Consider the following 23,485-nt stretch of genomic DNA (forward strand, 5'->3'; position numbering starts at 1 on the left):
AGAGGCCAGAAAATGGTGGCACTCACACCTTTAACCCTAGCCTCCTGGAGGCAGAGATCCATGAGGATCTCTGTGAGTTTAAAGCCACACTGGAAACAGCCAGGCATGGTGACTCACGCCTTTAATCCCAGGAAGTGAGGCTTTAATTCCAGGAAGCAGAACTGTATTTAAGGTGTGAGGACCAGGAACTAGAGCTTTCAGGCTTTCGAGAAACAGTTCAGCTGAGATTCATTCTGGGTGAGGACTCAGAAGCATCCAGTCTGAGGAAACAAGATTGGCTGAGAAGTTGGCCAGGTGAGGTTAGCTGTGGCCTGTTCTGTCTCTATGATCTTTCAGTGTTCACCCCAATACTAGGCTCTGGGTTTGTTCTGATTAATAAGATCATTTAAGATTCATGCTATACCCAGACACAATGACCTTGTGTGGCAGTGCAGCCCACTCAGTTCACCATGGCCCTTGTTCTATGGTGATTTTAGTTGCAGCTTTGAATCACTCTCACTTCATACATTGCCTTTCCAAGGACTGCTTCTAGGTACTCCAACCTGGTTATATACTGTCCGGTTTCCAAGGTTTCCTTCAAAATTTCGATGGAACCTTCCACAACCATAATTCTTTTTGTTTTTTTTTTTTTGTTTTTTGTTTTTTGTTTTTGTTTTTTTTTGTTGTTGTTGTTGTTTTTCGAGACAGGGTTTCTCTATGTAGCTTTGTGCCCTTTCCTGGATCTCGCCCTGTAGACCAGGCTGGCCTCGAACTCACAAAGATCTGACTGGCTCTGCCTCCCGAGTGCTGGGATTAAAGGCATGCACCACTACTGCCCGGCAATTCTTATGTGATATACATTAGAAAACCAACATCATATGGTTGAAGCCAATAACTGCTTCCTTTGCAAACCCAATTTGAACCATGGATATAGCAGCCTTTAAGCACCAGGAAGGATGAATAATGCAAATTCATCCTGAGGAAATAATTCATTAAGGTATCCTTTTTGAGCAGGCTATCCTCATGCTCTTTTCTCAAATGTAACTCTGCAAAAGCAGTTGCTACCTTTTTACATGTTATTGCTTTTGATGGTTGAACCTTGCTTATTCTTGAGATTTCCCCCAGGAAGTCCTTCCTGTTGTCCCTTTTTGAAACACCGGCTTCTTTTTAATTGTGCTGATTTCTCTGGCATTCAGAAGCTCCATTCCCAAAGCCTTGTACATTTTCTTTGGGCTCTGTTTCTTCCTTGAAATCTGTATAAAGGTAGCCAGGACAGAGCATGCTGCTGTCAGAATACTATGCTGTCATGAAATTTATGGGTCTGGCTTAACTAGTGTGTTAATTTTAAAGATAGCCTATCATAAAATCTTAGACCACAGAGTGAGGGCAAGAACTTCTTCAGAATGTGGCATGACTACCCTATAAGCCAATTTAGAATTAGTTGTCATTTTTGTCTGTAACACAGCCTAACAACCTTATCAGTATTCAGACCTTTATAACCTTAAAGAACTACCCATTAAGCTTCTTTTGGGGGAAGTCTAGGTTCTCTTTAACCTGTGTCTTCAAACTCCCCCACATTCCACTTATAAAACATTTCCTAGGCATCTGAACCACATCATCAGGTATAGTCACAACAATGATTCCACTACTTGCTACCAATTGTATGGGGGTACCTTTTCATTACTATGAAAAAATATTTAAGACTAACAATCTAAAGAAGGTTTATTTTCATTGATTCACAGTTTCAAGATACATGTATCATCATAGATTGAGGTCTGTAGCAGTACGGCACATGTAGGTGGGTGTAAACATAGATGATGCTATTTACCTCATGATGGCCTAGAAGTAAAGAGCTAAACAAGATGTACTCAGCATCATAATACTCACTTCCAGGCCACACCTCTGAAACCCCAGCTTCTTCTTGTATCAAACTTTAAAGTTTTCAGTATACCCCAAAGGATGGATGGACTTGTGATCAAGCCTTAAACATGTGAGGCAATGGAGAACATTTTAGAGCCAAACTACAAAAATGGCCAAATACATTTATTTCAAAGTTGCAATGCCCTAATTTGCAAAAACTTCACTTGTGATACTTATTGTTCTCTATGTGGTCTCTGTACCTATAGTCCTCTTTGACAGATTTCCAGTTGTTTTCTCTTAGCCCTGATTGCCCTTAGTAACATGAGAATGTGTGTGACTGCAAAGAGCTGAAGATGGTTTACTAATAATGGCTTTCAATTATTTTGTGTCGATTGACCCAATCAATTATTTCTGATATTGAAAATATTTTGTTTTGTTACTTTTTTTTGTTGTTCCTGTTTGTTTTTTGAGACAGAGTCTCTCTGTGTATCCTTGGCTGTCCTGGAACTAGCCCTGTAAATCAGGCTGGCCTTGAAATCACAGAGATCCACCTACCTTCCAAGTGCTAGGATTAAACGCCAGCACCACCACAGCCTGGCAGATATTGCAAATCTTATCATAGCTCCCTCCCACCTAATGCCTCTTACAGTCATTCTTGCATTTTGTAATAATTTTAAAGATTTATTTTTATTTATGTATATGTGTGTTTGTCTATATGAACATATAGGGTATATGTACAGATACCCTCTGAAACCAGGAATGGATGGTGGCTCCCCTGGAGTTAGAGTTACTATCTATCTTGGGGTGCCTGATGTGGATGCTAAGAACTGAGTCTAGGTATTCTGAAGATCGGCAAGTAAGTGCTCTTAACTACTGAGCCATGTTTCCCACTTCGAATTTTGTAAGGATTCTATACTCATTTACTTATATGAGTGTGAGCCTGTATGTGTAGGTGTATGCACACCATAACATATGATCATACAGCTGGAAATCAGAGCCAAGATTGTAGGAGTCAGTTCACTCCTTCCATATGATAGTTTACATGACCGAAACTCAGGTTCTCAGGCTGGCAATAAATACCTTTAACCACTGAATCATCTTGACAGCCAAATTCCTACAATTTGAATGACAAGTAAGATCTTTCTTCTCTGAGTGAAATACCGCATGTCCAAAATTTGGAACCCAATCACATGGCTTCTTGGCATGATCACTGTATTGAAGAGAGTATTTCTAATAAATAGGTATGTTAACAATCCAATTCCTAAAACTACCCTCCTTTCTGGAGCTTAAACAACCCTACTTAGGTAGTCGCTAAGCTTTAGATTCAACAATGTATGTCCTGCTTGTAGAGGGCATGCATTTCACCAAAAGCTCAGAATCGTCTTTCTCTAACTCTTGGTGAAATATCATTAGTGTAGGAATACAATAGTTTGCACCATACTTCCAAAGGGAAATTGATCAAAATTGAAATCCAGTGCTATTTCTCCAGAGTATTGTTTGTTTGTTTGTTTTTTTGTTTGTTTGTTTTTTGTTTTTTTCTGTAGGCCAGGTAGAACCAACAAGTTAATTTTGGCAAATTTCTACATTATCTACTCGCATAGCAATAAAAACTTGATAATCCTTATAAAATTAACTTCACTCTGAAGTTTGTGTAAAATCCAGTTTCTAGGGGCTGGAAAAATGGCTCATAGGTTAAGAGCACTGGCTGCTCTTCCAAGAGTCTTGAGTTCAATTCCCAGTAACCACATGGTGACTTAACAACCATCTCTAGTGAGATCTGATGCCCTCTTCTGGCATGAAGGCATACATGCAGATAAAGCACTCATACATTAAATAAATAAAACTTTTTTAACATTTTATTTTACAATACAATTCAGTTCTACATATCAGCCACGGATTCCCTTGTTCTCCCCCCTCCTCTTCTCCCCAGTACACCCTCCCATTCCCACCTCCTCCAGGGCAAAGCCTCCCCCGAGGACTGAGATCAACCTGGATGCAGAGATCCACGGTTAGGCCCTGGGTGGAGCTCCGGGAGTCTAATTATCGAAAAAGAGGAGGGTTTATATGAGTGAGAATTGTTGAAACCAAGGTTGGATAAAGCACAGGGACAAATGGCCAAACGAATGGAAACACATGAACTATGAACCAATGGCTGAGGGGGCCCCAACTGGATCAGGCCCTCTGAATGGGTGAGACAGTTGATTGGCTTGATCTGTTTGGGAGGCATCCAGGCAGTGGGACCGGGTCCTGTGCTCATTGCATGAGTTGGCTGTTTGAAATAAAACGTTTTTTTAAAGTTAGTTTTAAATCACAGTTTGAAAAGAGAAACATTTAGCTTCTGTAAAATTCAAGAATCCAACACACAATATGTCTTTGAGTCCTGAGTCTTTAAAGTATTATCTTTCATAATTAATGTTAGTGTCACAATAACGTACCTAAGGTCCCACCTGTCTGTCACAAGTACATTTAGACCATGACCTCATTTCTGAGATTGCAGAAGCTTAAAGGTTGAAGCCAGGCCTGGTGCTTCCAGTGTGCTAAAGGTTGTATAAGGAACATCATGAGTTTGAGGCCAGCATGAAGCACATAGGAGGCAGTCTAAAAATTACTGTGAAAATACATAAGCAGAAACAAAAGAAGCAGAAACTTTGAGTAACATCTATCATAATGAAATTTGGGTACATGGTAATATACCTCATAGCTAGCCCAACTGAGTATTAAATCGTGGGTCAAAATGTGTTAAATTAGCTCTGGAATATAATCAAAATCTAAGGGAGGAACCTGTTGACATGAAAACTCCCAGGAGTACACAAGGATGATCCCAACTAAGACTCTTAGCAATAGTGGAGAGGGTACTTGAACTGGGCTTCTCCTATAATCAGATTGATGGCTACCCTAATTGTCATCAGAGAGCCTTCATCCAGTAACTGATAGAAGAAGATGCAGAGATCCAGAGCCAAGGACTGGGCAGAGCTCCAGGAGTCCAGTTGAAGATAGGGAAGAGGGACTCCACAAGCAAGGGAGGTCAAGATCATGATGAGGGAACCCACAGAGACAGCTGATCTGGGCTAGTGGGAACTCATGAACTCTGGACCAACAGATAGAGAGTCTGCATGGGACCAACCTAGGTCCTCTGCATGTAGATGACAGTTGTGTCGCTTGATCTGTTTGTGGGACCCCTAACAGTGGGATCAGAACCTGTCCTTGGTACATGAGTTGACTTTTTGGACCCTATTCCTCATGGTTGGATGGCTTGCTCAGCCTTGATGCAGGATGAGGAGTGTGGTCACGCCTCAACTTGATATGCCATACTTTGTTAAATCCCATGGGAAGCCTCAACCTTTCTGAATAGAGGAGGAATGGATGGAGGGGGGTAGATAGGAGGTGGAGGGAGGGAACAGGAAAAGAGGGGCGGGGGGGAAACTGTAGTTATGTAAAATAAATGAAAAAATTAAAAAAATACTAAACCTAATGTGGGTGTGATAATTCATTTAAAGAAAGACACACAACGAAATCTGGTATTAACTAATTCCAAATTCTATGTTATCTCTCAAAACCTTTAAGTAGAACAACTAGAAACATATGGCATTTTTCTTCAAGTTTCTTCTTCCTTGCCATTTATTTCTTCTTATCATATTTTAAAAATTATACTTTTACCTATTTGGGGTAGTGAAATGTGTGTGCCATGGTGAGTAGTAGAGGCAGAGAACAACCTGTTCCTTGTTCCATCATGTGGTTCTCACGGATCAAACTAAGCTTGCTGGGCTTGGCCATAAGCTCCTTTACGTACTCTGTCAACTTGCCTGGCCCTTACTGGCCAATACTTGTGAAATGGCAGAGAGCACAAGAATCAATGTATGTTAGCATTTTCCTTTTACTTCTGGGCACCTGAACTTTAATTATGGATCTGGTAGCTTTTCCCAGAAATGAGATCTAGCTAATTAGAAATCTGTGAAAATTAACAAATTGACATAGCTACTGGTTATTTCCCTTTTCTCCACCTTGCAGGTACATATGAAGTTATCATAGTAGAAATCTATACAACTGTTATTCCATTATCTACATTGAGAACTAGTTTTTTTTTTGTTTTTTTTTTATAGAAGGTCAACAAGAATGGCTGAATTTTTTTTTCTGTTTATTGGTAAAATTACATTTGGAAATATTGTTCTATTTTCATTTGATGGGAATGATGGGGAATCTATGTAATTAAGCCTTTTGAAATTTGACAGGGGATGAAAAATGTCTCTTTACCATCTAGCATAATTCTTACAAATAAATAATGAATGTTTTGTACTTTCTCATGGTTTTATTTGTGCTCAAAACTCTAGGAAATGCAAAATTAACTTGTGTCCTTAATAATGCTTCACTAAAGTAATATAAATAAATGCATATTACTTAACATCTATTTTCTTTTAATACTGTTTTTTTTTCAAAAGACACAGTTTAAAACTGGGAAACTTGTTTTAGGATAATTTTAGCAAAATTATTATAAATTTCTTAAGATGCGTGTGGTGGAAATAGGTGTAAAAATTTAAGCAATTTTTTTCTCTCTAATTTTTTATGTAGACCTCAATTTCTGACTTAATCTGAGTACATAAAATATTTAATTCAGCAAGTGGCTTTGTAACATGTATTGAAAACATTTATTAGGGAGACAAATTGATAAATATTTAATGATTATAAGGAAATACAAGAAATTGTTCTTTAGGACTGAAAGAGGTTAGTTATACATAATAGTCATGTTACTGTTGTCCAACAAAATTTAAAGTAAGCTAAATGCTAAAAAAAAAAAAAAGCAAGATTAAAAAAAAAAGAAAAGCTTGAACATATATATCTATAATCTTAGTTTTAAAGCTTCATTAACATCCTTGTACTTGGGTCCTGAACTGTTCTGTGGAAATGCTTTAAGTTTCAGTAGGTTAGAAGGACTACATATAAGGAAAATCTCTGAAGACCTTTGCTCAGGGATTATCGGGCAGTTGTGGTAATTCTAAAACCTTGGAGAAGTCTGTGTAACCACAGATGCTATTTATTATATGGACAAAATTGGTTGATATTACTCCTATATATAACATTGACTTCTTCCTCCCAGATTGTAAAAATAACAATATGAATGCATCGAAATTTCAGATGTAAAGAATCAGGCTGAGAAAATGAGTAATGTCATAAAATCATTTAGGTGACTGTTCAATCACAAGATAGCAATTACATATGGCTATATTGAATTACTTCATATCTCCCTAAATTTCTCCAAAGACATATAAACAGTAAGTAATGTTTCTATGTGGGTTGTTAGATCTTCAAACTTACTACTTTTGAAAACACTAAAATAGAAAATTTGTTGAACCATAAAATTTCTTAATATATGCTAATGATTATGGGAACTATCACATTTAATAGTGGAAATATGGGTCAAATATAACTATTAAGTTGCTTTATGGATTTTCTGTTTTTGTACATGAGTAATAAGAATGCAATAATCTATTGTGAGGAAAGAAAGCTTTTCACATCATTTAAATAACTAAAATATATTTTTGAAATTAAAGTAGAGGTACATTATGTAGTTGAAGTTTTCCTGTGTCCTGCATGACCCTGTGGTCAGGACAAATCTCTCTCACCCACTAGTCCCACAGCTGCCTGGACCCAAGTAAACACATAGAGGCTTATATTATTTACAAACTGTATGGCCACTAGCTCAAGCTTATTACTGACTAGCTCTTACACTTAAATTAACCCATAATTCTTATTTATGTTTAGCTATATGGCTTGGTACCTTTTCTCAGTTCTGCCTTCTCATCCTGCTTCCTCTGTGTCTAGCCGGTAACTCCTGACTCAGCCTTCCTCTTCCCAGAATTCTTCTTGTCTGCTTATCCCACCTATACTTCCTGCCTGGCTACTGGCCAATCAGCATTTTATTTATCAACCAATCAGAGCAACACATTCACAGCATACAGAGCAGCATCACCCATCAACATTATCTTCTCTATCATCTTTTTTTCCTCTAATCCTTCCCATTCCATGTACCTTTTGCTCTTTCTCATATCCATGGGCTCTATTTATTTAAAAATACATATGTGTGTGTATGCATGTGTATATGTGTATGTATATATTGTATGTATGTATACATAACACACATACATATGGACTAAGCAATTTGTCTTTATATATTTAGGAATATAATTTATATATACACATATATATTTTTTTCTAACCTAGTTTGCTTTGTCCATGTAATGTTGCTTGCATATGTGTGATTTCTGGGGTGACCACTGAGTGTTGGATAACTAGTTTAGGGACTTTTTCCTTTTTCCTGATTATTTCTCCCCCTTCCATCAAACTCTAATAGCCCATGGTGTTTCAGTTCATTTTGAAGCCCCTTGAGGTCTGCCCCCTAACTTTGTGTTAGCATGTCTATTGATGTTGAAATTTTTGGTCCAATTTAGACAGCCATATTGCTTAGACTTTCTGGGTTTACCCTCTCTGACATTCCTAGGGGACACAACCAACATTTCTAACTCTCCTTTGCCATGATCCTTGAGTCTTACATGTAGGAGTTACATTGTAGTTACATATGCATCTTGTCCCTCATGAAAGAAATGTCTCTTCATAACAGCGACCATTATAGAAAATCACAACTGATCAAAATTCAGAAAATAAATAACCATGTGGTGCCCAGCCCCAACTGATATATCTATAACATAATTCTTGTACTTAAATAGTTTTCAAATGTTTGACTGTACTGGCTCTTTCTTATGACTCACATTCTAGCACTGTCTGTCCCAAAAAAGGCAATAGTCATTTTCACATGGAAACAGGCATCCCTTACAATAATACCACTTAAAGATATCATTTTAATTTTTTTCCTCTCAGGCATTATTAAATTTGTGCAAACTTTGTTTTTTAATAAAATACGTGTATATAAATAAGATAATTACACTAAAAATCACTATGTTCTCTCTCTTAGAGTATTATCTTATTACTTTCTTAGGCCAGAAGTTAGACAGTCAGACTGTTTTAATGATGACAATATCATGTATAGTTTATTTTTAACATTTTCTGAAAATATTCAGCTGTAATTAACTTATGGTGATGCCTGTTCTTTTTTACTTATGCTGTATCATGAACAAAAATGACTGTCTACTGATAATATTACTTTCAAGTATATAGGATTTTAAGAAAGCTTTTTTTCATACAAAATAAAGTGCAAACATTTATAGCAATGAAAATACAAATTAAGCATAAATAATGGGTGTGATTGGAAGAAATTTGTGTAGAGGTTGAATTATATCACTCATTCACACAAAGAATACCAACTTCAAGTTATCGGTGAACTATCCTCTGATGGAGCTTATTTTGTCAACTCCTATGCCTTTTTAAAAGGAGAACTTACCATTACTGTGACTTAGGACCAACGCAAGCTATTCATATGTTAAAACGTGAACAAGTCTGTGTGTGATTTACAAACGACAATTGCAATTTATTTTAATCTGACTAAAACCATATATAATACACTTTATTCCTCTGCTACAGCAGATTCAAAATAAAGTTACCCATGACTGGGTTCATTTATGCAGTTTCAGTACCTGTGTACACTGTCAGACAGAGTGTTTATTGTTTGCTTAGTTCAGATTACATAAACATCTTTCAGTAAAGACATAAGGAAAACATCCTGCTGTGATCAGTACTTTATGTAGACAAAACTCAGCTGCTTTTTCTTCAGGTCCCCTAACCATGATTTTACAAAATCAATTGAGTAGTATCTCAATCTTTTGTTAGAGTTATACTTTTATGAAAATATGCATGTCATCCCCTTGTATGGAACAATTTAAGGGCTTCGTTTTAGAGTTTCATATTTAGAAGTCTTTTTATGAGGAAAAAAACAATCAGAAGAATAAGTTCTGACATTTCAGAAAGCTTAAGATGCATTTATTCCTTGGGAGCTAATTTAAGTAATGAAAGTGGATCCCCAAGGTCTTGGCCTCTTGGTGCATACCCAAGTGTCCTACTTACTTTTCCTGGTGGCCCCCTTCAGCCTTTCCATTTAGCAGATCTCCAGTCTGTTGTGAGTTTGCCAACTAACAGAACTTTTCTCTACCAGAGACCCACAGCTTCCACACTAGGTTGGGAATCATATAGGGGAACTTCATCCTCTCTCTCTGTCCCCTGAGACTTACCTACCTTCAAATTCTTGGGACTTGGCTTTGTGTGTGTGGGTAGAATAATGAGAGTTCTCCTAGTTATTTGTAGTGGTCTCTTTCAGCCTTTCTTTCTATACAATCACCTTCCTTTTGTGAGTCACCACTGAGCTTCTAACCAGCTCTCTACCAGGGACCCATATCACCACACTTGTCCGGGACTCAGGGAACCTATAACCACCACATTTGGCAAGGACCAGGAATCAGTAAAAGCAACCAAAGAAAAGAACACCAAGTGAAGGCAAGACCAAATATCTACACCAATAATTACTTCAAATATTGTAAATCCAGATGTATAAACACCAGCCAAAAATACAAAACATGAAAAACCAGGACAAGGTGGATCTTCTAGAAGGCAACAACCCCACTGTGCTTGGAGTAGATAAATGCAATTCAGCTGAAGCACAAGCCAAACATTGCAAGGCAATTATGAATATGTTCAAAGACTTTACAGAGTGTTTATCAGTGTCATAAAAAGACACAGAAACACAAATAAGCAGTTAAATAATGGTAACAATTCAAGACATGAGAGTAGATTGAACAAATATTTAACAAGTAGATAGAATCACTAAGTAGAATCTAAGGTGAAATAAGACTGGATATAGAAATCTCAGTATGTCAAACAAATAGATTAAAACCAATAGATTAAAGGACACAGATAAGGGGATTTCAGGTCCTGAAGAAAAGGTAGAACAAATGAGTATTTCAGTAAGAGTAAATTTCTAAGAAAAAAAAAGACAAAAATCATCTAGGAAATGTAGAAAACTATGAAAATATCAAACCCAGAAACAACTGGTATAGAGAAAGGAGAAGAAACCCAGTTCAAAGGCCTAGAAAATAGTTTTAACAAAACCATAGAAGAAAATTCCCACACACTAAAGAAAGTAATGCCTATCAAGTCATACAGAATACCAAACAGACAGAACAAGGAAAGAAACATCCCAGGACACATATTAATAAAAACAGTAAATGCACAGAATGGAGACTGGGAACTGAAAAGTGTAAAAGGAAAAGATCAATTTGCACATAAAGAGTCATTAGAATGAAAGCTGAAGGGCCTGAATGGATGTTCTCCTCTGCACTGTCCTTCCTCCCTCTTCCCAACAAAATGTCCCTTTTGACCACAGGTGACAAAAAGCATTTTGTTCTTTTATCATGCACCTTATGCACTGACTCTGAGAATTATGTAGTTAATTCTGCTTCAAATAACAATGGATATATTCAATACCTCATTCTGTATAAGTCTCAAAGCACTATAGAGCATAGTATTGAAAGCATGCATATATACCTTTGGCACAAACTTAAGAAATGAAACTGGATCCCCAAGAAAGTGAAGCTTAATAGCTACCTGAACTCCATATATCTTTATTATTTTCCATAGTTTTGCTTTCCTTATCATTTATACTCTGACTTTGTCCCCTAAAATTATGAATCAAATTTTCTTCAGTTCATCCCTTCTTTTCATTTGCTGGCTCTACACAATTTAGTTTTTCTCATAAAGTCTACAGTTCTGTGATTATTACTTCGAAGACAAAATATTTATTACTTTTAACAGTTATTGAAGGTTAATGCCATATAATTCCCAATGGTTTATATATTATAAAAACAAGGTTTATTTATCTAGTATCATGCATAATGTTAAATAGTATATAAAATTAAGTAGCCCTAGCACTGTTTTGCTAGATCAAATTTTCTAATATAACATTTTAAGTCAGTTGATGGTGAAAAGTTAAATTTTTTTTTGTTTGACTAACAGGACTACATTGTACTTATGAGTGAAATTTTGTATGCATATAAGAATTGAACTTGGGTTTTCTCCTAGCTGAGCAGGTTTAGGTTCAGAATGGGTTTGGAGAAGGGACAGAAATTCATCCCCCAATACGCTAAATGATGATAGCACTTTAAAAATAAAGGAGTAAGAATAAGAAAGCAAAGAATAAAGAAAAAATGAGAACATACACACAGTCATATCAATTCAAATGATTAACTTATTTCCTAGCTGTAATCACTACTCTCTTGATGTCCTAGAATGGTGATCCATCATTTGATGTGTGTGGTTTAGAAAAGAAAAGGAAAATGTAGGAAATAGAGCTGGGATGATGTAGCTGCCCTCCAGCATTTTGTTTATGAGAAGATCAGTTCATGCCTGGGTGTTGTATAAATCCATTCTTTCCTTGAGACATAGATCAAGCCATTCATTTTGCTAGATTTGTTCTTTCAGATTTATACTGATTCCAGGATATCTGTGAACTGCTTAATATAAGGAGGTTACCCTATATCAAAATGTTGTTGGATATTTTAGTGACTCTATTATTTTTTAAAAGAGAATGTAAGGGAATTCGATGTAATACAGAAAAAAAACAAAACAAACAAAAAGATAGACTAGGGCAAGAATGAGAATATAATTATGCAAACATATTTTCTTCTTGGAGTAAACCTGAAGTATTACACAAATTGGTTTAATTACTTAAATTTGTACTAGTCATCTGTGGGAGTATTTTTTGTTGAGTGGGTTGATTGAAGAAAGAGGTCACTCCAAGATGAAATTTTAAGGTGTGTGTGGCAACAGGAAGGCCCAACCTCTGATGAGCTGAACCCTAGTTATACAAAGGCATGCTTATTAATTGTTGCATAAAGTTGCTTTTTGGGTAAATTATTTCCTCATACCAAGATCCTATCTAATCTATATGTCTCTCTAAAGGAGAGCATCACATTCCCTCATGACTTTAGCTCTTTACTGTTTATCATTTGCAATATACAAAAATCCAAGAGCCTCAGATGTGCCAGAGGCATCTTGTGACCAAAGTCTTGTGAAGGCTGCAATGCTCCTTCAGAAAAACAATTTTACAACTCATGGAAAACAATCACTGTTTTCCACAAATATTCTACAAGGTCTAAGTACTTCTAGAAAAACAACCATTCACTCTAATGTTTACCCTAGATACAGTGAAAACTATTCACTCTAATGTGTATCCTAGATACAGTGAAAACTATTCACTCTAATGTCTACCCCAGATACAGCAACTGCTAAATTCCTAAAACAGCTTTCCTCTAGTAGTTCTTTACTTTTCTCAATATAATTATACAAATATCTAGAAATCTAATTGTGGGAAAGAAAATAAAAAAACTAAGATGTTTATTATAATTTGTGTCCTTCTATCATTAGAAAATATATATTGGTGTGTATGTGAATAAAGCATCATATGTTAAACATGGAAAGAGATTTATTAGTGAGAAAGGAATACGTAGGTATATATAAATATATTAAGTAATGAAAGATGTTGTCACTTGAGCCTTCTGGACAATGCATAGCCTTTGAGAGATGTGGACGGTAGGGGAAGTGGAAAAAAAAATCCTAATTTTCCGGACTACTTCTTTAAGATAGCCTTTTCGACAGCATAGCAAAGAAATATTGAGTTAATGTAGAATAATAACATTGAAAGAGGCTTTGGAAATTATTTTATTCATCCTTAAAATTTACCAATGAGTTATTAAATTAAATATATCTCTTAAATAATCACTAACATTCAATATTTATATCTCAATTTCTTAACACCTTCAGTTATCATGTTTAAATAGTTAATTCTATAAATAGTATAAACATTTTATCTATACTTTAAAATGTATACATCATATCAGAGAAAGTCATTTTAACATATATTCATATTCACTGTTTGGTTACTAGCATATTACTTGTAGAAAACTGATTGAGTATATTTGAGATGATTAATTTTACCTAAACTTTTTTCTTCTTCTATAATTAATGAACCCACAGCTTAAGCCACCTGTCATCTCATATTTACCATTTTGAACTCCTATGCACAACAACCTACAGAGCACATGCCAGCACTACAGAAGCTAACCAATAGTGAGGAAGGTGCCTTGCCATTTCCACACTCATTTCTCTGTGGCAATAGGGTGTTGCCATCTGCTTATAGTAGGCGACCAAAAGCACTACCAGTAGCCTGTGCTGTTTTGCAGATTTCTGGGGCTTTTTTGACTAATTACTCATGAGTAATTACTATTACTCATGAGTAATAGTGGATACACATCATCCCTGGTACCATTGTTTTTGTTTAAAAAACTCATGTCTTCTGGGAGCATTTGCATTCAATCTCTCTCTCTCTCTCTCTCTCTCTCTCTCTCTCTCTCTCTCTCTCTCTCTCTCTCTCTCTCTCTCTGTGTGTGTGTTTAGCTGCATCTCTCTAGGAGGTGCTGGGGACTTCTGGTTGACCCCTCCTTTTGACAAACATTTCATTTGTGTTCCATCAGAGCAGTATCATCTGATTGTCTTCTTTGTTTTTGTTGTCAGTCATGTGTCATTTCCCTAATCTCCAAGTGTAGTTCCTTCAGAGGTGATTTTCACCCCTGTCTTTGTTTACTTCTTTCCCCATCCCCTCCCAATCTTCCCAGTGAACCTAACTTTACGCTTATGGAAATTAAATCCCCAGTACACCACCTTCCTGACTCTTAATTACCAATGTACCAAATTTGATAAGGATCATCTTCTTCACACTTCAAAATTCTTGATCCCATCACCATTTCCACAATCTCTGGAAATGTTCATCTTCTTTGGCGTTTACTTCCACTTACCTTTCACAATCGGGAAATGATTCTAGAAGCAGCCTTTTGTGATCCTAAAATGATTTTTTCCACTAGCTTGCATTCACCTTTGCCTTAGGTATACTCGAAATGCAGCTTTGAATAGCAGCCTCTGCTCAAAATAAACAGAGAGTCTTAACTTTAGCTGTCACTTTCATATGTAGTCCATAAAACTTCTGAAAACTTATTCTAAACACTAACAAATGCAAAACAGAATAAACATTAGCAGATTTTTCTTTCTTATAAAAAGTCATGAATCTTGTACATGAAAAGGTAGCAGTGAAATGTCTAATTTAAATGAGAGCTGCATGAATTATCATAGGAAATTCTGGCGTGGGTGTGTTTGGGGAGATGACTCAGGCAGTAAATATCTTATCTTGCAAGTATGAAGGCCTGAGACAATCCTGAGAATTCTTGTAAAAATTACAATAAACCAAACAGAAAACTGAAAAACCAGGTATGGTGTATCTGTGTTCTTAAACGCAGTGCTGCAGAGTCAGACACAGTAGGAACCATGCAGCACACTGGCCAGCCAGCTTGTTCTACATGGTGAGTTCTAGGTCAATAAGAGTTCCTATTCTGAAAGAAAACTTGAATGATATCTGGGTAATGGTACCAAAGTTGGTGTTTTTGTACTATACACATATCCTCAAAATATGATCATGCTCTCACACTGATATGTGTTAATCATGTATTCACATATGAATATACACACACACACACAGGCACAAAAATATTGAGAGAAGGGGAAAGGTATTAATCTTCTCAGTCCAGTGGCTTTTAAGTGTGGTAATTACTAATCTATTCACTTAATAACTCTTCACTATTATGTATCAGAAAAAAATAATAGATTAGACGTTTGTTGACAACATATGTATTTGGAAGCAATTGATGAAGAAAACATTTCATTTTCTAGTGAAGGTAGTGCAGAAAATCAGGCTGGAGGTGGGGGTGTTTAGTATGTTGCTAATCTATTTTCCCAATTCCCTAAATATAGATGTGCTGGGCTTGGTGAGGGGGAAATTCTGCTTCCCAGAGATAACTTGCAAAGTTATAGGAAGTAGAGCTTTGGTGCCTAGCAAAGAGTTTCTTTTGCCCAAATGATTTTACCCTGTCCCTCTATCAAAATCACAACATAAATATGGAATCTTATCTGTTTGGAGTCAGATTACAAGTTCCAGTTTCTGAACTCTGGATACAGCATACTATGCTCGTGGCGTTATCTTGCTACACTGCTCAGTAGTTACATAACAATGACTAAGCACCCCGTGCACACCGTTGCTTCAGTGCTCCCTAAAGATCAGCTGTCTGTGGGCTTGCATAAGCAGTTATTTACACCATCTCGAAGCAACCGATCACAGCAGTACTTGGCAGGGCTACCCATATCTAAGCTCTTGTGAAATGAACAAACAAAAAAAATTAGAAAACAGGTAGGAAATTAACAATCCAGAAGAAAAAAGATGGGGAGGGAAGATTCCCAGGATGTAGAGAATACTTTCTGTTTGTCATACAGCCGATATATTAAACTATACTTATTATCTTATTATTGAATTTTGATTTATAGTAGCAGGTACAATTTTCTCTCTTGAAAGGTAGTAAGAAGCAGCGCACGATTTTGAGACCCCAGTTCTTTGTCTAAATTTAAAGATATTTCATGTCTTAAAATTTGCAAGTCTGAATTAGAAACTCCCACAGAAATTTGATTGTGTGACTATAAAGCTGATTTATTAATGGATGTAAGAATCAATAACTCCCTTTTATGTAAGAACAAATAAATATGCGTAAATAGCTGAGTGCTATAGTTTGTTTGGCAGTCTATCTACAAACAGCCATACATCCTGTGTTGCTAAGTGCTTGCATTTGCCATTACACTTCAGAATTAGTTCATAAAAACAATCAAAGATGAAAGAGAGTTCTCAAATGAAAATAATCTAAACTGCTCCTTTTGTGTTTTTATATACTAAAACATGTGAAATACATAAAACTTCAAAATGCTTTACTTTTTGCTTTTTTAATGCTATTTTTTTCTTGGACATGCAAGAGACACAGAGGCTAAAAGTGCTTTTTGGGAAGTCTGAGCATCTAGGTGAAATGAAACTGTGTATGTAAAGGTCAAAGGAAAGCACCTAATCAGAGTTGTCCTCGCCCTAGACACATGATTCATGCCATATGTATGCCTCCCCCTATCACACATGTATATAGGCAGTGATAATAATAGGGAGTTAGTCATGGATTTCATTGCTGTATTCAACATCAGGGTTTTCTACTTTATTTGTTAAAGTATATTTTAGAAATTATTTCTATCTACTCATTAAAGCCTAACATGTCTCATTTTTGTCTTTCTCTCTGATACTTTGCCATTCAAATGCTGGATGACTGAATCCAGTATCCTTATTTTATTAATCTAGCATGGTTTCCTATGCTGGAAAGTTTTATGTCAATTTGAAACAAACTAAAACCATCTGAGAGGAGGAAACCTTAATTAAGAAAATGTTTCCATAAGATGGGGCTGTAAGCAAGCCTGTAGGTCATTTTATTCATCAGTGATTGGGTGGGAGGTCTCAGCCCATTTTGGGTGGTAGCATTTCTGGGCTGTTGGTTCTCGGTTCTATAAGAAAGCAGGCTGAGCAAGCCATATGAAACCAGTAAGCAACACTTCTCCATGGCCTCTGCTTCTGCCTCCTGGTTCCTGCCCTGTTTGAGTTCCTGTCCTAACTCCTTTCAACAATGAAGAGTGAGGTGAACTTTAAGCTGAATAAACCTTTCCTCCCCATGTTGATTTGGTCATGGTGTTTTATCACAGCAATAGTAATTCTATAATGGTTACTAAAATGTTTTCCCATAAAACCTTAGCAATGGCATTTAAAGCCATTAGCTGGGTTATAAATTTGGCAAATTTAAGAGCCGAGACTGATTTATAGTCTTAAAAATCCTCAAATGTAATGTATCTAGAATTAAGCCTGAAATGCTGAAGACAGTGTTAGGGCACGTACACAAACTTGAGATCAGGACAAAGCTCTGTCTGAATAGTGTCCATATAAGCTGCACACTTTGAAACTTTGACATTTGAGCAGAGAAAAGTCCCTGCCCTTTTTCTCTAAGCTACTTCACTTTAGATGTCTTTTAAAAATAGGAACTGATCTTTTCCCCTAAGTGACTAAGTACATGAGGAAGCAAGGGTTATTAGGCAGAAAGCAAGTAGAAAGCAGAGTCCCCAAGAGGAGCAGAAGGGAGTTTCTGAATCCTCAGAGATAAGCAAACTTTGCTGTCATCTGTCTTTCATCGCTAAGGGATGTAGGGCCATCTTCAGTTAAATGTAAGCCACATTGAGTTTTCTTTCCAAGCACATCTTAATTGATGAGATTTGTGTTCTAAATCCTAAGATCTAAATAAGACATCCCTGAAACAGGACTGGATGAGGAGCAGAGAAATGAAGCCTCCTTTTGGGCTCTGATACTGACTGTGTAGTCATTCACCAAAGGATCTTCTCCTGCCTTTCAGCCTTTGGACTGATGTGTGTTCTTAAAGAAACATCAGAGAGATTTAAGGCCAGAGGCAATGAAAACCCTTTGAGAGTATCTGGAATTAGTATCCCAATACCAAATGCAGACTGGTATATCAATACTACAGATCATTTTACCCTTTCCTTGGGATAAGGCAAACTTTACAATGTCTTCCACATTTCCCAGTAGAAGCAAGTCTTTGTTAATCACTGTGGTAAATTACTTGGGGGGATAGACAATAGACATTTATCTCTACTATTCAGTTGATATTCAAGTCTCACATTCAAATTCAGTTTCTGTATTATTGAGGCATTGATTTGAGTTCAATCTTCTTAATTTTGACCAGAAGTGGTGTCAGAGACAGTGTTGTTATTTTTGTTCCTTCTTCCGCATTTACCCTTCTGAATTTCTTTTGCTTAAGTTCATATAATTTACTTAATCATTTAGAATGGCTTGTGGCATACATCTTTTTCAGCCTTTTTGATGGTGCAGCTTCAATCCAGGATTTCTATATGGTAGTCAAGTGTTTTATCACTGACTGCAATCTCAGTCCTTAGTCTCAATTCTTAAAACTCACTACTCTTTCTTTGATACCATCTATAGAGTAAATCTAAGTGTTCACACAAATTTGCTTGGACATTTAGCATTGGTTTATAAATAACAAAGGTGCTGTAAATCAAAGATACAATAATGAAAGCCCTTAGATATTGAAACAGTAGGAAGCTAAAGAGATAAATAGAAAAGATAAGTTAGGCCTGGGGGTGTAGATCAATGGTAAAGTACTTGCATAGCATTCACAGGGACTATCTGAAGGCTGAAACAACAAACAAACAAACAAACAAAAAACCACAAAACAAAAAATGAATTGTATCATAACAGAATCTAATTTCTCTGAAGATGATTAGACTCCCAATGGAAGTGATAACTTACAAAAACTGGCTTTAAAGGGCAATGGACTTTTTCTAGAAGCTGGTACCTATACAAGGTCGATTGCATGCTGGATAAAACTTCCAAGGAATTCTAGGCACAAAGAAATATTACTTTTTCATTCTTCCTACTTCTAAGTCTTGAGGACCTATATCTACCAGAAACAAGCAGGAAATGCTAACAAAGGAACCTGGGAAATATAGTTCTCTCTGTTAATGGCAAAATCAAGCACAGAACCAGTGATACTACCCCGTGCCAAGAGACTGTAGCAACCATGAAAGCACACCCAGGCTGCAGGAGTATACTTAATTTCAAGACTTCAGTTTCTGCATTCTGATATATACCACTATGCTTCCTCCAAGGCAACATCCTTCACATGAACTGCTCTGAGCAAATGAAGGTATGTAAGTATGTATCAAGGAAGATATGATAGATCTATTCCTAAGAATGAGTACCTCTTCTGATAGGCAAATTTAGCTTGGGAACATCCCATTGGTTTGAGAAGATATTCTTAGAGATGCATTACAGTCAAGGACCCTGGACATTGCAGATTTGAGTAAGGTTAAAAGTCAGTATACAAAAAGATTAGCCTATGCTAATATGTGATCCCAATGAAACACAAGTTCACTGTTTTGATATCTGGTACCCAGGCCTGTGGTCCAGTCAACTTCTTATGCAGTTCTGCTGGGTACAGCCACTAGGAAACCTAGTGGGCTCCAACAGGCATCTATGCTAGGATGTGGCAGGCTTGATCTTGTGTATGCAAGTCTTGTGCAGGTAAACACAGCTACTGTGAGTTCATGATTGTGATAGCCATGTGATATCTAGAAGACAGCAATTCACAGCACTCCTCCCTATCTTCTGGTGTTTACTTTCTTTCTGCTTCCTCTCCTGTGATGGGGGAACAGAGTGAGCACCTAGTACAGATGTCCTATTTAAGGCTGAACACTGAGTCTACTATTCTCAGCATTTTGATAAATTATGTATCTCTTCATTGAGCACTTCTCCCTGTACAAAGAAGCTTCTCTGGCTGAGAAAAAGAGTAGTTCACATCCATGAGTATAATCATAAATATTTAGAAGGAACTTTCACAGAACGGACAGTTAGAAAACTAACAACACCAAGTTCTACCCTAGATTCTATAAACTCCACTCTGGACTTTGGACTAGGATTACAGTACAATGCTTGAAGTTCTCTCCCATGAAACAAGCCTCAAATCTAATTAGAAAGTGGTTAGTTGCCCATGAGAGTCATGACACTATTGTACCAAAAGGGACATCTTACCTGGTATGCAAAAAAGTTCTCTAAGTTTATTTCCAAGTATTTTTTCTTTAGAGGCTATTGTGAATAGTATTTCCTTCCTGATTTCTTCTCCAGTCAGTCTTTGGTGTGTAGATGGCTACTTAATTTTGTGTGTTAATTTTGCATCCTGACACTTTGCTGAAATTGTCAGCACTAATATATTTTTGTGGGCTCCATTGGATCACTTATATACAGAACCCTATCCAAATAGGGAAACCTTACCTATTTTTTTCCTGTTTATACCCTTTTAAAATTTTCTTTCCCTTGTCTTGTCTCCTGTTAAGATTTCAATGGCTATTTGGAATGGGGTGGAAAAACTGGATTCACTTGCTTTGTTGATGATCTTAGTGGGAACTCTGAGTTATTCTCTATTTATTACAATATTGGCTATAGGATTGTCATGTACAGCCTTTATTAGTTTGAGATATGCTAACCTCATTTCTAGCCTATCCATGGCTTTTACCATAGAGGGGTAGTGTCAAAGTATTTGTATGTGTCCATAGAATTTCAGTCTTTGAACCTATGTGGTGGATAACTACTGGTACTGTCCATCCTGTTTCTGAGTGCTGTTATGACAGGTATGTGTCACCACTCCCAGTATCATTGGGTCTTAAAATCAGAAAAACTAATTCAATTTTAGAGAATCAGAAAGATGGTCTCATTATTAGGGGCTCTACTCAGTGTTACTGGATTCCAGGCAGAAAAAAATGCCATAAACCAAATGAAATAAATGAGCTCTTAGACCTGTTTTCAATCAAACAAATTCCCCAGAGCTTTAAGGAAAGAATTGAGTGCAGTCAACACTTGGATCTTTGGAAAATGTATCCAGTGTCAGTCATATGTGTACACACACACACACACACACCATTGTAATACAATTTGATTTTGTTGATTAAGCCACCAAATTAAAGTAATCTGTTACAGTAGCAATTACAAAAAAAAAAAAAGTTGCAGGATTTTCAACCCATTATGTTAAAATTGCAGGAAAAGTTTTGATCACATCTTTGTTTCATGTATTCTATTGTGCTCAAACTCTCTTTAGACTTTAGTATTTTGAAAACCAGTTCTTATAGGACAGTTTTGTTCATGGTGTAATAGAGCCCAAGCTCACTCACTATATGGTTCTTTCACTGTGTCTTAAAGCAGTCAAATAATTCTGATGTTTAAACTTCAAATTTCGGAACATTATATCAGAAGGGAGTCAAATGGAAAAATGCCCTAGATTTAAAAATGGAACACGGCCCAGATGGATTCATCGAAAGGTTGCACTTCTCTGCTTGGAGCACAGACACAGATTGTTAACTAGATGTAAGGGAACCATTCAATTGAAGTTCAAAAATGCAAAAAAATAAAAAATAAAATAACACTTTCAGTTTAATTCTCTTGAAAGCAGGAAATTGTTCTTTAAGTAACTGAAATAACATGAGCCTAGGGAGGAAAAGTTAATTGTGCAGCTGCATTCGGTGTAGTGTCACATTAAAAAGAGCAGAAACGGCTAAAAGACGACCTCATAATATTTTGAGATCTGAAGATGGAAGGCTGGCTACAGAGTGATGTAGGTTACAGTATCATGTATAAATGAATTAATTAGATGAAGCAGTGAGAAGAAATTAGCAAAAGATGAAAGATACAGCTTAACCTTCACAATGAGAATGCTCAAATGAAAGAATTTTACATGTGATTGTAATAATGATAACAAGGAAAATTACTGTCTCCATCCTTACATGTATCCTGAGCAGCACAAAGAAAACTTAGCTATAACATATTATAATTATCAGTGTGAAAAGAAGGCAAAGTAACAGAGAAATTAAATATTCAAAATATATTCATAACAGTTGATCTCTTTTAATTCTCTTTAAAACTGTAATTTCATTCGAATATCGGTTGAGGTCTTACTCAGTACATGTTTAGGCAGTTATGTTGTTGAGATATTATGGGTGTAGCTTTTGATGTTTCTAACCCATGTAGGAGACCTCAACTCTCCAAAAAGAGGTACCAAGGGATGCTGAGAGTGGGAGAATTAATCTTCCCACAGGAAGAGCACAGTAGTTGGTTACCAAATACTAAATGGTCTGCCCTGCAAATATATATATATTTATACAAATACACACACACACACACACACACACACACACACACACACACATATGTATAAGGGTTGAGAACTTTGTATTTGTGTAATTTTGTAATACATATATATATGTATGTATATATGTGTGTGTGTGTGTGTGTGTGTGTAATACAACAATTAATGAAACTGAAGGATAGAAAGGAGGGCTATATAGGAGGTTTTGGGGAGATGAAAAGGAAGGTGGGAATGATGTACTTATAATCCCAAAAAGTAAAAGAAAAGTAATAGTATATAACATGATTATATAAAAATGATGGTCTTGGCCGTAAGTTACCACTTCAAGAAAATATTATTATATGCATGTTAGTGTGTTAACTATCATCAACAGCCATTTATCTACTCCATAGCACAAAGTTTCTGAAAATATTTTCTTAAGGTGGACATGGCAGTTAAGGGCTATATTTGAAATACATAGAAAATGTAGATAGGATAATCAGGAGTTAAAATTAAAGTTGTGTTATAGGATGCTCAGTGTCAAATCATTTATACACAGACACACACACACACACACACACACATATATATATATATGTATATGATATATTTAGTATTATACTAGTAACCATATATATTCATATTCAAAGTTAGTTGTTTATCAGGCTTTAGAAGAGATCAACTCATTGTCATCAGGAAATAAAATATCAGATTTAGCTTTCTATTTTTCTCTCCATAATGACCAGTTTTTCTTATTCATTTACACATGTGAAATTTACCACTTTGTATAAGATTTTGCTTTTCATTTTTCTCTCTTAGTCTTCTCATTCTTGCTATATTCTTTTTCTTTCTTTCTTTCTTTCTTTCTTTTTTTTTTTTTTTTTTTTTTTGGTATTTTGAGACAGGGTTTCTCTGTGTAGCTTTGTGCCCTTCCTAGAACTCACTTGTTAGCCCAGGCTGGCCTCAAACTCATAGAGATCTGCCTGGCTCTGCCTCCTGAGTGCTGGGATTAAAGGCGTGTGCCACCACCGCCCGGCTTATTCTTGCTATAT

This window comes from Peromyscus maniculatus, chromosome 6 (assembly GCF_049852395.1).
Source record: "Peromyscus maniculatus bairdii isolate BWxNUB_F1_BW_parent chromosome 6, HU_Pman_BW_mat_3.1, whole genome shotgun sequence".
Taxonomy (NCBI): Eukaryota; Metazoa; Chordata; class Mammalia; order Rodentia; family Cricetidae; genus Peromyscus; species Peromyscus maniculatus.